At 32.9% G+C, this 12,333-nt stretch overlaps 1 long non-coding RNA gene across 15 annotated transcripts; it reads right to left on the bottom strand.

Moving 5' to 3' along the window:
* Positions 1-6,406: 6,406 nt before the first annotated feature.
* On the bottom strand, positions 6,407-12,082 carry LOC110918129. Of its 15 annotated transcripts, none has more exons than XR_004862293.1 (8): positions 11,930-12,081; positions 11,475-11,588; positions 11,293-11,389; positions 8,547-11,053; positions 8,299-8,417; positions 7,585-7,679; positions 6,724-7,454; positions 6,407-6,640 (listed from the first exon to the last, which is right to left on the bottom strand). It is a non-coding gene; the product is annotated as an uncharacterized LOC110918129 (long non-coding RNA). The 15 variants fall into 15 exon arrangements; XR_004862296.1 differs by having other exon boundaries at positions 7,585-8,417; positions 10,233-10,468; positions 10,963-11,002; positions 11,475-11,517; positions 11,930-12,080; XR_004862287.1 differs by having other exon boundaries at positions 10,233-11,053; positions 11,930-12,078.
* Positions 12,083-12,333: the final 251 nt, after the last annotated feature.

Raw genomic sequence — 12,333 nt, 5'->3', positions numbered from 1 at the left:
TCATTATTTACCGACCAAAGTAGGGTGAGAATCCCTAAATATTTTGGAAGTGATTAAAGGATATACATATCCCAACATGATACCATTTAGTGTTTTAAATCGATGCATCGTCTAAATAGTTATCAAATCCACAACCTAAAGTTTGTGTGATCATGGTTTAGTTAATGTGATCACAAGCATATTATTCCAGATTGACATATTTATTTCGGTTGTAATAGTGAATTGGATTCCCAAGTTATTGATCATCATTGGAATACATGTTTTGTTGAGACGATCGCTAAACGTCTATGATTGGTTGCAAAACCTATGATCATGAGAGTAGAAGTTCATATGTTATGGACATGTTATTTTACATGCAACATTAATTCACAGCAAGCCAACAAGTCATAATACTTTCTCCCCGTATCGTTGGTTTTCGGTCAGGAACTAAAGATGTCCCCTTAAAGATTTTGGTTGTGCGACATATATTGAAATTGATCCACCACGATGCACAAAGATGAGACCTTAAAAAGTGGTTGGGAATATATGATAATGAATAGAGCCATTGACGAGTTATTTAATTACGGCTCAATTATTTGATATCCATATCAATGGACTAACATTCTCAACATCAGGGGGAGATAAAAAAGCAGTTGGAAAAGAAATGAGTTGGTATGAATTATCATTGATCCTCAAAAAAAACTAAAAGTGTGAACCAGAAGTTCAGATAATAACTCATTTACAAAGATTAGCGAATCTATTACCAGACACATTCACTGACCTTAAAGAGGTGATTTATATCACATATGCAAACTGCCAATGCTCTAATTAAGATGAGTGTCCCAGAAGGACAACCACATATTTGTGATGGGTCTATTGCACGTCTAATGCGTGGTAGACTAATCGATTCCAATAATAAAATTCCTCGAAAGTTGGAGCAAGTAATTAAGATGGTCAAGTCGGGGTTATATTAATAGGGTCACCTAAAGAGACGTTAGACATGATAGTTCTAAACTAACCTCGGGTACCTGAAAATAAAGAGATCCCATTATATTGTATCACGTCTATAAAATATATGGAATCGAAACAAAATCGGTATCGTTATCCTTTTATATATAATAAAGCGCTTGAAATGATGAGGATCAAAATTTAAGATCTGCCTATGAGAAATGATTGGCCAAAATGGAAAGACGCAAATGAGGCAGAGTTGAGTTCTCTATTAAAAATGGGAAGTTTTAGGACCAACAGTCCTTACAACTGAAGTTGTAAAACATATTGGATACAAATGGATTTTTTTTTGTGAATCATGAAGTGAAATCAAATTAAGCGATATAAGAAAAATTGGTGGCACAAAATATTTGCAAATACCCATGATTGATGATGAGGAGACACATTCTCCAGTGGTGGATGCATTGACTTTCCAATATCTTATTAGTCTGGTAATATAAAGGGAGAATTGACATGCGTATTAGAAATGTTATGTATCATTTTGATATTGAAAGTTTACATGAAAGTTCTCGATGGATTTAAATTGTCAAATTCATGTATATACTATCGAATTGAATATAACTGGAACTCCGCATGAGTATCCTAAAGCAATTGAGTGCTTGAAAGGTTAATTGAAACATCTTAACGATGTAATACTTGTGCACCAAGAAACATACGTCGAAAACTTGTACCCGGTGATTGTGATATCTCAATAAATAGTATACACACATGGTACAATATGGATTTTGGAGACAAAAGCAAGTGTTCATGACATTTTTGCATATGATATAGATATCTATGTGTTATATGGGTAAGTTTATGTAGTAAAACTTATGAAGAGTGAATGCACATGCATATTTGGATAAGATGGGCAGAATTCCCTGATGGATTGATAATGCCAGAAGCATTGATATAAAAAATCTCAAGAATGTACTATATGATGTTGACAAAATACGTATGGCTAAAATAGTTGGGTCAAGTGTTGTACAAATCGAGATATTTCGCATAAAGAGTGATATAAGTTTGATTAAATTAGCCATGTTTTATCAAAATTTTACTTTTAAAGGTTCACTATAATCACAGTTTACAAGGATGATGTTTACACGTCGTCGAGAGAAACTATTGAGCTTTTAGATGGAGAATTTTTGAAAGACCTTGACAATGTAATTATTGCTCGACCTGTAGTTCGAGCATATGTATAAGTGCATCTAGAAGATGTCGGATCGTTTTAGTATGGACAAAGCTTATCCTTTAAGTATGTTAAAGGTTTTTATGTCACTTGCGATAAGAAATAATTATCATCATATCCTACCAAAGAAGGAATTCTCATTCCAAAAGTACCATAATTTCTTTCTAGGTTTGCATGATTGTATGTATCTTTTATTGAATTTATCAACATGATATATAATTACCAAATGATGAGACATTGGAATGGTATATGTCAATACCCTGAAGGTAAGAATGATATGTGACTATATTTGACTAACTCATCAAAACAAGTTTGGTTAGTCTTGTAGATGCAGGAATGTAACAATACACAGTCGTGGACATATGATATTTTTGAAAAGAGGGACGTAAAGTCTCGTTAGAAGATTATACAACATTGCTAAACATAAAGGATTGCACATTAAGGGATCGAGCGACAAATTATTGGCTATAAAAGCTTTGTTCGACTTTCAAGAAAGATGGACACACGTCACTTAAAGGATACATGTTAAAATGAGGGGGAGACTTATTCAAGTTGCACTCTTTTTCCCTTGACTAAGTTTTGTCTCATTGGGTTTTCTTAGTAAGGTTTTTAATGAGTCAACATACCTGATCCAGAAGTATCAGGGGTAGATAATGCGCATTACACACTGCACTCTTTTTCCCTTAGCTATGGTTTTGTCTCATCAGGTTTTCCTAGCAAGGTTTTTAACGAGGCAACATCAAGCGTATTATGTTGATAACCAGGGGGTGTTATGAATATAAATATTATTGTGATTATCAACTCCTAAAATAACTTAGCTTGTTTTCCAAGATTCCATCTCCTATATATATAGTCACTAGGTTATAACCCGTGAATACTCACGGGTTGTTAATCTATCTTTCTAAACAAATAAATATATACATATATATTAATAAACGAAAAATTCTATGATGAATAAGATGTATAAATAAAATATATGTCTATACTTATGATATAAATGATTTATGTTAATTATCAAAAACGAACTGTACAGAGAAAATTAAAATGGCAATCTGAGTTTAAAATACTAAAAAAAACGCATTGTACCACAAACGTAAATGAAGGGGGATCAAAAAGTAAATGTAAGATATATGTTTTTTCGGGTTTTAAATAAAAACTGATTTATGTAAGATATATGTTATCTTTTAAACAAAGACTAACTCAATTAGTGTTGAAAAATGACATGTTTATACTTCTTATATATATAGATTTATGTTAGTTATCATAAACGGACTGTACGAATAAAATTATAATGGCAATCTGAATTTAAAATATTAAAAATAACAAACGCATTGTACCGCATACGTAAATAAAGGGGGATCAAAAAGTAAATGTAAGATATATGTTTTTTCGGGTTTTAAATAAGTTCTGAAACTGTATTACTGTATCACTTATGCTTGCTGGAGTTTCGTAACCAATAATTTGGAATTCGTTCTCGACCAGTTGAAAAAACAATTGTCACCTAAGGAAATATGTTCAGCTTCAAGTATATCATGCCATCCAACAACACCGTACCTATGGTAGATAAAATATGAAAAAAATTGTTAGTAATACATATACAAATACGGTAACAGATAAATAATAAATAAGATAATAAATTGATTGACAAACCTTCTTTGACCATCAATATTGTGTGTATGAAGATTCTTAACCAAAGTATTTCCTTTAACAACTTTGATCTTTACTTTAGAAAACTCATTTAAACCACTTAAGTCAGTAATCAATTTGGGAAGGATCTACATTTTGTAAGAATATTAAAAATATGTAAATGTTATTAAATGAAAACAATAAAAATTAACAAAAAAAATAAACATAAAACAGCATAGTATAATACCAATTCATTAGTTACTGTCACTGCGATAAAGGGATAGTTAGGATCGTCACTAACTTGTCGATAACCTTCCACATTGCTAATATGTTCATATTTTTGCTCAATCAAAGGAGTGTTGTTTAACAAAACTTGAGGACCGTCTTTATTGAATATGGTAATATTAAAATGTTTCACGTCGTTTATTTTAAAACACAAAATATCCCCCGGATTTAACCTTAGATCTTCAATAAATTTAAACCAACCATCAGCAAAACAATAATTTGGACCAATCTTTCTAATACGGACTTCCCATTTATGATTCTCGGATACGATAAGTATAACCTTGTTATCCGGTAAAGGATAATCATAATGTTTTGAAAGAAGAGCTTGAACTTGAAAGTACGATCACCAAGATAGTTGAAAATAATAAAGAAATATCCATGGCCAAAGTAATTTAAAACCTCAGACCATCCATCCGTAAAGTATAATACATCTTCTATTAATTTGATAACAACACACCATGAATGCTTTTCATCAAATTTAAGACTAACAGTTGAGGATTCTAACTTATTCATCCATATAAATCTACTCATACATATAGGTATAGCCTGAAAACCAAAAAAAGAAAGGGAAAATTTCTTTCGAGTAAAAGATAAAATAATACTAATCATTAGTTTAAATAAAATAATAATGAAAGTTATGTACCTGTTGAAGGGATAGCGGATAATACGGACCATGACGATACATGTTAACCGAAACACGAAAGTTCAGAAAGAAGACTAACAATCGAATAGTACTGGCAACACATAGAATGAAAGAAAAAAATAATGAGTATGTATTTATATGAGAAAATTGGCAAAGTATAATTAAAAATACTATAGAATCAAAAGTTGTTATAACTATTTATGTAAATAATTATTCAACTAAATATTGGCAAAAAAATCGACAACTTAATGTAAATGTGTAATAAAAATTTAATAGATTTGTAAAATCTTGTTAGTAATAAAAATTTAACAGATTTAACGGATTTATAAAATCTTGGTTATAATTAGGTAATATCTATTTTCTATTTATGTATAATATTCAAAAAAATAATGGCAAAAAATTATTTAGAACAATCTTGGTTACAATATATCTTTGATGTTTTCTTTACAGATTCAACAATCTTGGTTATTTCCCGTGAATACTCACGGGTTGTGAATCTTTTTATCTAAAAAAATAAATATACATATATATTAATAAATGAAAATTACATGATGAAATTGTCCAAAATTGTTAAATACAAAAGAAATCATTTTATTATCTAAAAGATGTATTTTAACATTTTTTTAAATATTTAGAACATTAATTATTTACAACATGTTTTAGGAGAAAGAAGTGTTCGTGGGCCGTTTCGAACCACAAACGCATAAATGTTATTTGTTTTGACTCCTCACCTAACATCTCGTTTGCCGCCAATAATGAAGATCACTATCATAAGATATGATGATACCTGAAAACCACATAGTTGATCCATCCACACAATAGCATTATCTTGGTCATAAATCCCATTGTCACACTGGTACTTAAAACATCGACCCTACAACCAAACATGTTACAAATTGGTTGCTTCAAACATTCTAACCTCAAGTATGAGACTATTAAACTGCGGTGCTAAATCATAGACATAAATTAGAGGCCTTCTCTTTTCCACCACGGTGACCATATTCCTCACACCAGGGCCATTGTCAGGAATACTTATTTGGGTCGGACTAAGCCTATGTAGTTGATCTCTTATTGATGAATAAACATATTGAATTCTACAATCCACCCATACCAGCCTTTATCACACTGCATACATGATATATCCAAAATATCTATTATATATTTGATTTAATTATTTAAAGGACAACTCTTTTTACAGGTGTTCATCGGTTTAAGTTTCGGTATATTCAGTTTGATTTTATTTTTTCGAACCAAAACTGAAAACTGAACCAAACCGAGTTTTGTCTCATTTAACCCGTTAGAGAATACATAACTGTTAAGACATTTGTTATAAGTAAAAGTTTATTATATACGTAACGCATAAGTAAAACACCGCATAATTCTTTCTGATGTAAAACCACACCAATTTTCGTTGATGGTATTCCAAATCTAAGTTACGTAATTTGATTGACAATTTTGAATCGTATTCCATAATATAAGTCTATTTTATAGTTGTAGAAGGATATTTTATATTTACAAACTGCTAAAGAATATTTTAAAGCAATTTTTCTTAGATGGAAGGAAGATGATGAGTAAGAAAAGCAATGGACAATTCGCTGGGTTGTGAATGATGTCGATCTCAGTCTTCAAGCCGATGCCCGAAAAGTAAAGACCAATGGAAACTTGACCCAAAATAAAAGCCAATGTTTGATGCTCGGTTCTGGAAATTTCACTGACTCGGGTTTCGGTTCAGGTCGGTCCGCACAATAAAAACTTATGTTATTAAGTCATCATATAACAATAACTGCAATTACAAAATCTACAAACACATTTTACATTTACATTTAAATTATTCATGCAACACCACTTTTTCACTATATGTGTACTCTGCACCAGAACCACAACCAAATGGCGTCCCATTGTTCTTTACTCAACTCCCACAACCTATTAAGCTGCAAAACAAATTCAGTATTACTGATAGATAAGAAAGTTTCAGCATTGCCATAAGTTAGACAACTCAACAGAAATAATATACCAGATGAATCTCTATTCAAAGCAGTTGTCTATCATGTCGACACCAGGTAACGAACTTCCATTGCTAACCGGGCGAATCTATTTTTATCGTTTTGAGCATTGAAATGGCGAGCCCACTTACTACCAACCCACCTTAAGTTAATGACCTTTGCCATATTGCGCGGCTTCTCAACACCATCATGCATCTGAGTCTTGAACACCATTTTGCAAACCTAGCGGTGGGTCATCTTGACAATCATCAGCCTGACCATAAGCATAGCCAGACAGCCCAGGATGCACCAGCATAACAGGCCTCGTGCATCCAAATTTTGTAATTAATCTGGGCCATAAAGCTTAAAGTGGGCTCCATCTCAATAGCACAAAACAAACATAACTCCGACCAAGCTCGGGCATTCAACAGATGATTAAAATCCCAGCCCAGCCGCCCAATACAGGTCTCCTCACAGCCCCGTATGTCCCAACCTGAAATCCACCCAGCAATCCCGGATGACCAAACATAACGCCTATATGAATAATGAGCAGGGCGAGAATCTTGCAGCAACCACTGTGGATATAACAAAGGCTAAGAAACCCCAAACGTCTCGCTGCACACACAGATAACTCATTACCCAACCTGAAATGACGAAGATACCCCTGGAGCACCACAGCAAGATTTCCAGCTGAAGTTACTTAAATGAGCCAGTCAATCAGTACGGCTCGCATATTCTCGTCGATATCCATTGATGCAAATAACTTCAAAAAAAAAAAAAAAAAACAAAACAATATACATCTTCATCAGTGATCTATTTTTGAGAAACAATTTGAATCAATCATTACACTGAAATTCATCACTCTGCACATGAACTACACATTAACGACATACCAGATTCATCAGTATCAAATAACTCAAAAGCTTCTTTGGTTTATCCTGTCTTTTCTGCCCAGTTAATCCATGATTACGACCTCTGGGCTTTAATACTATATTAACATTATTATTTAGTCAGAAAGTTATATGATGTAGCAACTATATAGAATGCTGTGATTGCATACTATTGTTACCAAATCTTATTTTGTGATTGCATACAAAGTTTATCAGCTTGTAAGAAAAGTTAGGCTAAGTACAAACATCGGCGGAGCTTCTTTAGGGTCAGGGGATGTCCCCGCCCCTGTCGTTTTTCGCTCGTAGTGTTAAATTTAACCGAAAAATGCCGAAAAAATTCTTTGTAGTATAAAATATTGGACTATTAAGATCCCGGCCACCACCGATTTTGATTTTAAGAGTCCGGCCCCCGTCGAGTTTTCATTCAACCTCCGCCACTGGGTAAAAAGACATCAAAAAATATGTGTGTGTTTGGTGCGGGGGGGGGGGGGGGTTTACAACTGAGAACCACTAAATATTTGAACCATTTTGTTCCCCAGTTCATACACTATTTGTTGAAAAAATAAATTTTGGATTGTGCAGGATAACTGGTTTGTGATGATTGATTATCTTATTCAGTCACACAACCACATCCAAAAAGCTAACTAAAAAACCATACCGGTCAGCACTCGAATTTAATATCAAAATTTTAGAGACCCGATCTACCAAAAACCAAACCTGACTGAATAAACATGCCAGTTGTCTTTGTAGCTCTGTTGCCGTCGCTGGCAAATGAAAAAGCACTGCATAAGAACATCCAAAAGGCTCTGTTGCCGTCGTTGGCAAATGAAAAGGCCCTGCATAAATTGAATATTCGAATCAATAGAGCATACATCTTCAAACTGCCAAAAGAAAAAAACTACTAAATTGGAAACACATGTTGGCATTAGTTAAATGGAATATTGAAAGTTTCCCATCATAAGTACCATCAAGCTCAATCTCTAGAATTAACTCATGAAGGGGATCAAAGAAAAGACGAAACGACATTAACTGTCCACCAGTGAGATCTCATAGAAATTATAATTATTATAATAGAAAATAAAACATTCCACTTCATTTAGGCCTTGAGCAACTCTTGAGTAACTGTAGCCATTTTAGAAGAGAATCTTCCATTAACTTCTATTCAATATGAAAAAGAAATTAGTAAAACATGCATGATTACCATTGTGTAATCTTTGACTTTGCATAGTCAAAGTTGTATATGCAATAAGCAAAAATAGTGATAAAAACTTACATGTTAGACTCAAATTCTTCTTCCATTCAATGTTTGTTAGCATTTAAAGACATATTCACCTTTAATTTTGGAAAATTTGATCGTATATTGTTATTCTTACATATAAAGATGGTTAGTTTGACCATTAGGGTCTTGAAAAGCAAGCACACAAAAGGAAAGAGAACAAAGAATAATGGAAGAAGTGAAAACGATGTTTCTCTCTTGGAAAATTATTTTTTTAACTATCTTTATATTTTCAATATTGCAATGCTAATTTTGAGTTTTCAGTTGTAAAATTTAATATAACTTATAAGCAATCACGAACTGGGTAATATTATGTTTCAAATCCTTGTTCAATAAAAAATAAAAATAAAAAAGGAACATATAAACATAAATCTGAAAGAACTTTAGATGGTTTAAACAACTAACATGTTTAAAAATCAGATATCATGTTCATTAGAAACAGTGGCGGATCTTGCCCGTTGAACGTGCCAGGGCCGAAAGACACCGGCACTAAAAAAAGCCCGGGCCAAACATAGTATATATAAAAAATTTCGATCGAAATGCGGAAAATTAGCACTACGGCCGAAAAACTTGCCCGGGCCGTGGCCCTGCCATAGGCCTTCTAAGAACCGCCCCTGGTTAGAAACACACGTAGGTCCATCACGGATGTGTTTGCTTAATAAAATTAGACTTGTTCAAGTACTAAACCTACAAAATTAACTTTTAAAATTCGCTTGTTCTGCCATTCATTATTTGGTTGTTTATATATTCAGTCTTCTTCATTCAACTATCATTATTTTTAGTTTTGCTTATGCGTTTAAACCTTAATACACCTACGTCTACAAAAATACAGAAGACCCAAGATCCAAACTAAAATCTGAATTCCAAAAAGGCATACCTTTTTAATAGCGGGTAAAAAATCTTTAACCTGTTGAAAAATAACAAATGCATTTTCCTACCATTATATTATAATATAATAAAAGCACTTAAGATATCAAAACAGATTTATGTATGTTTCACTAAATAACTCAAGTTATCCTGTAATCCAAACAGTGAGTCAACAAACTCATTTATGAACTAATGTGAAAAGATCTAATTTTGACTGATGAAATAAATAACAAATCTTGCACCTAGCACCTATTGCAAAATAAGTTAGTTCTTGATATTCGATGCAACTTTTACATCTATTCTTTGATGCTTAATTGGCTTTTCCCAAATCAAACACAAATGAACAGAAGTGTTTCATCCACCTAACTACCATCAACATGATCGAGCATACTAATATAAGAATCCTACAACAATAAACGAATAATAAGCTAAATAATTCAGTATGTGACTTTGTAATCGAGCGTTCGAGACAATTATTATTATTATAAATTATCAAAAAAAAACAAACCGGATTTATGTAGTGAACAGCGAGATCGGGAGAACAGCCAGCACCGGAAAAACTTCCGCAATCGTATGTACTGAAACTCAATGCCACAATGTCCGCCAACAATGTCGCAACCCTAACCTAACCTCATGATTCACCGACGATAAAACTAAGTGCAGTGACTTCCACAATGCCGCTACACTGGTGATCTTCATCATGTTCACAATTCTAATCAACGACTCCTTTAACCGGTCAATTACCTCCTCAAAATCATCAACAAATCATAACAATTGAGAATTAGAGTTGGTGATTGTAAGATGACTGAAACAAAAAAGGGGAAGAAATAGGGAAGTGTAGTTGTACAAATGGTGTGGCGATAATCCAGTTAAAATGAGTGCATTAAAATATGTACATAACCAAATTGAACAGAAAGTAACACAGGCACACAACTAATTAGTTTAATCATTTGGAAACATATCAGATCATATCCGACATTGAAATGTAAAAATAGATCGATATAAACAACAACCGGTTCTAGTGTGTGTGTGTATAATTATTTCCTTTCTGCAGTAGCATTTCATTAGATCAAGTACACACCTTTGACACGATTTTTATGGTTTGAAGACCCTTACACACTTTTCGCACACTTTATGTTAGTCAGAGGCCAATTCATGTTTTAACGTCACTTTTTATAAATCAAAAAACTACTATAACATGAATATAATTAAAACAAAAGTAGTAGGAATAAACGTACCTTTATTTGATGAAGATTCTACTTGATTCCCTCTTTATTCCTTTAACATTCAAACAAAGATTTTCAATACCATTTTCGTTTCTCAAATCAACTGCCAAAACAATTCATTCTTTTGTTACATAGCCTATATAAGAATCATAGTTACTTTTTAACAATTAATAAGTCAAATACCAAAAAGTTCAATATATTAACACATAACGCAGAAGAAAATAAAACCCTAATCAGTAGCACACTTTAGCAATAAAGAATTGTTTAAAAATTCAGCAAAAAAGAACACAATGAAGGCAATTATTTACCAAATCTCAATAAAAAAATATAATAAATGTGTACCTTTTTCTCTATGGTGAGCAGTACACTTCTTGGAAGGAAATCCACGGGACCATGGCTAGGGTACCCAAACTTTCTATGTGACATCCTTCTCCCACACCTACAGAAGGAAAACATTGTTTAAAATATATGATATATCCTAAATTAATGACCAAATATTGTAATAGAACTTCAATAAAATGTACATGTCAATCTTAGGCTGCTGAAGATCGATGGAAACAAATCCAACTGTTGAATCACACAACAAACACGGTCAATCTTAGGGTTTCGAATATTATCAACGGATCAGCAAAGTAACTCTGAAAACAAATCCAACTGTTGAATCAGCAAAGTAACTCTGAAAACAACTAAAAATTCTTCATAGTAAGTAATCATATTGCAGCTAAGTAATTGGATATACATAGTAATTGGATATACATAATATAAGAATACATCGTCAGAAAATAAGAGAACCTTTAATAATTACTCAACAAACACTGAACGCACCATGATCATAATTACACTGGCCGAACCCAAATGAAATTGAAATTTGGGTTGTTTATCTATTGCTTTCAATTGTAATCCAACAGATCTAGTTTTTTTTATTCTTTTTTCTGGTTGAAATTATTTCATAGATCTACACAAAAACAGAAGAACTTACTTGGCGATTAGGGTTTGTTGATAGAATCAACCACCAGATGGATCAAAGAAGTTGAAGAAGGAGAAGGATGAATATTGGGATCTGTAGCGTGAAGGAGAAGAATGTTTGGTATTTAGGGTTTCTGAAAAATGAAGTTACGGGAGAGAAGAAAGCGTTAAAAAGGAATATATATGATCCATTTGAAAACATGGGTGACCCAAATGCAGTCGGATCCCGCGTCCAGAGTTGATTTTGGTTTGTGTATTGAGAATTGAGATGGATTCCCTCCCAAAATCAACCTCTAATCCACCATAACATGCCACATCATCAAATTGGCTTCACCATCCAAGGACAAATAGCCCAAATCATCTCCTTTATTAATATATATAGATTGTATTCTCTTGTATTAGATACACCTATCAATG

This window comes from Helianthus annuus, chromosome 7, assembly GCF_002127325.2.
Source record: "Helianthus annuus cultivar XRQ/B chromosome 7, HanXRQr2.0-SUNRISE, whole genome shotgun sequence".
NCBI classification, from domain to species: domain Eukaryota; kingdom Viridiplantae; phylum Streptophyta; class Magnoliopsida; order Asterales; family Asteraceae; genus Helianthus; species Helianthus annuus.
This window is presented reverse-complemented; position numbering and strand designations above follow the sequence as displayed.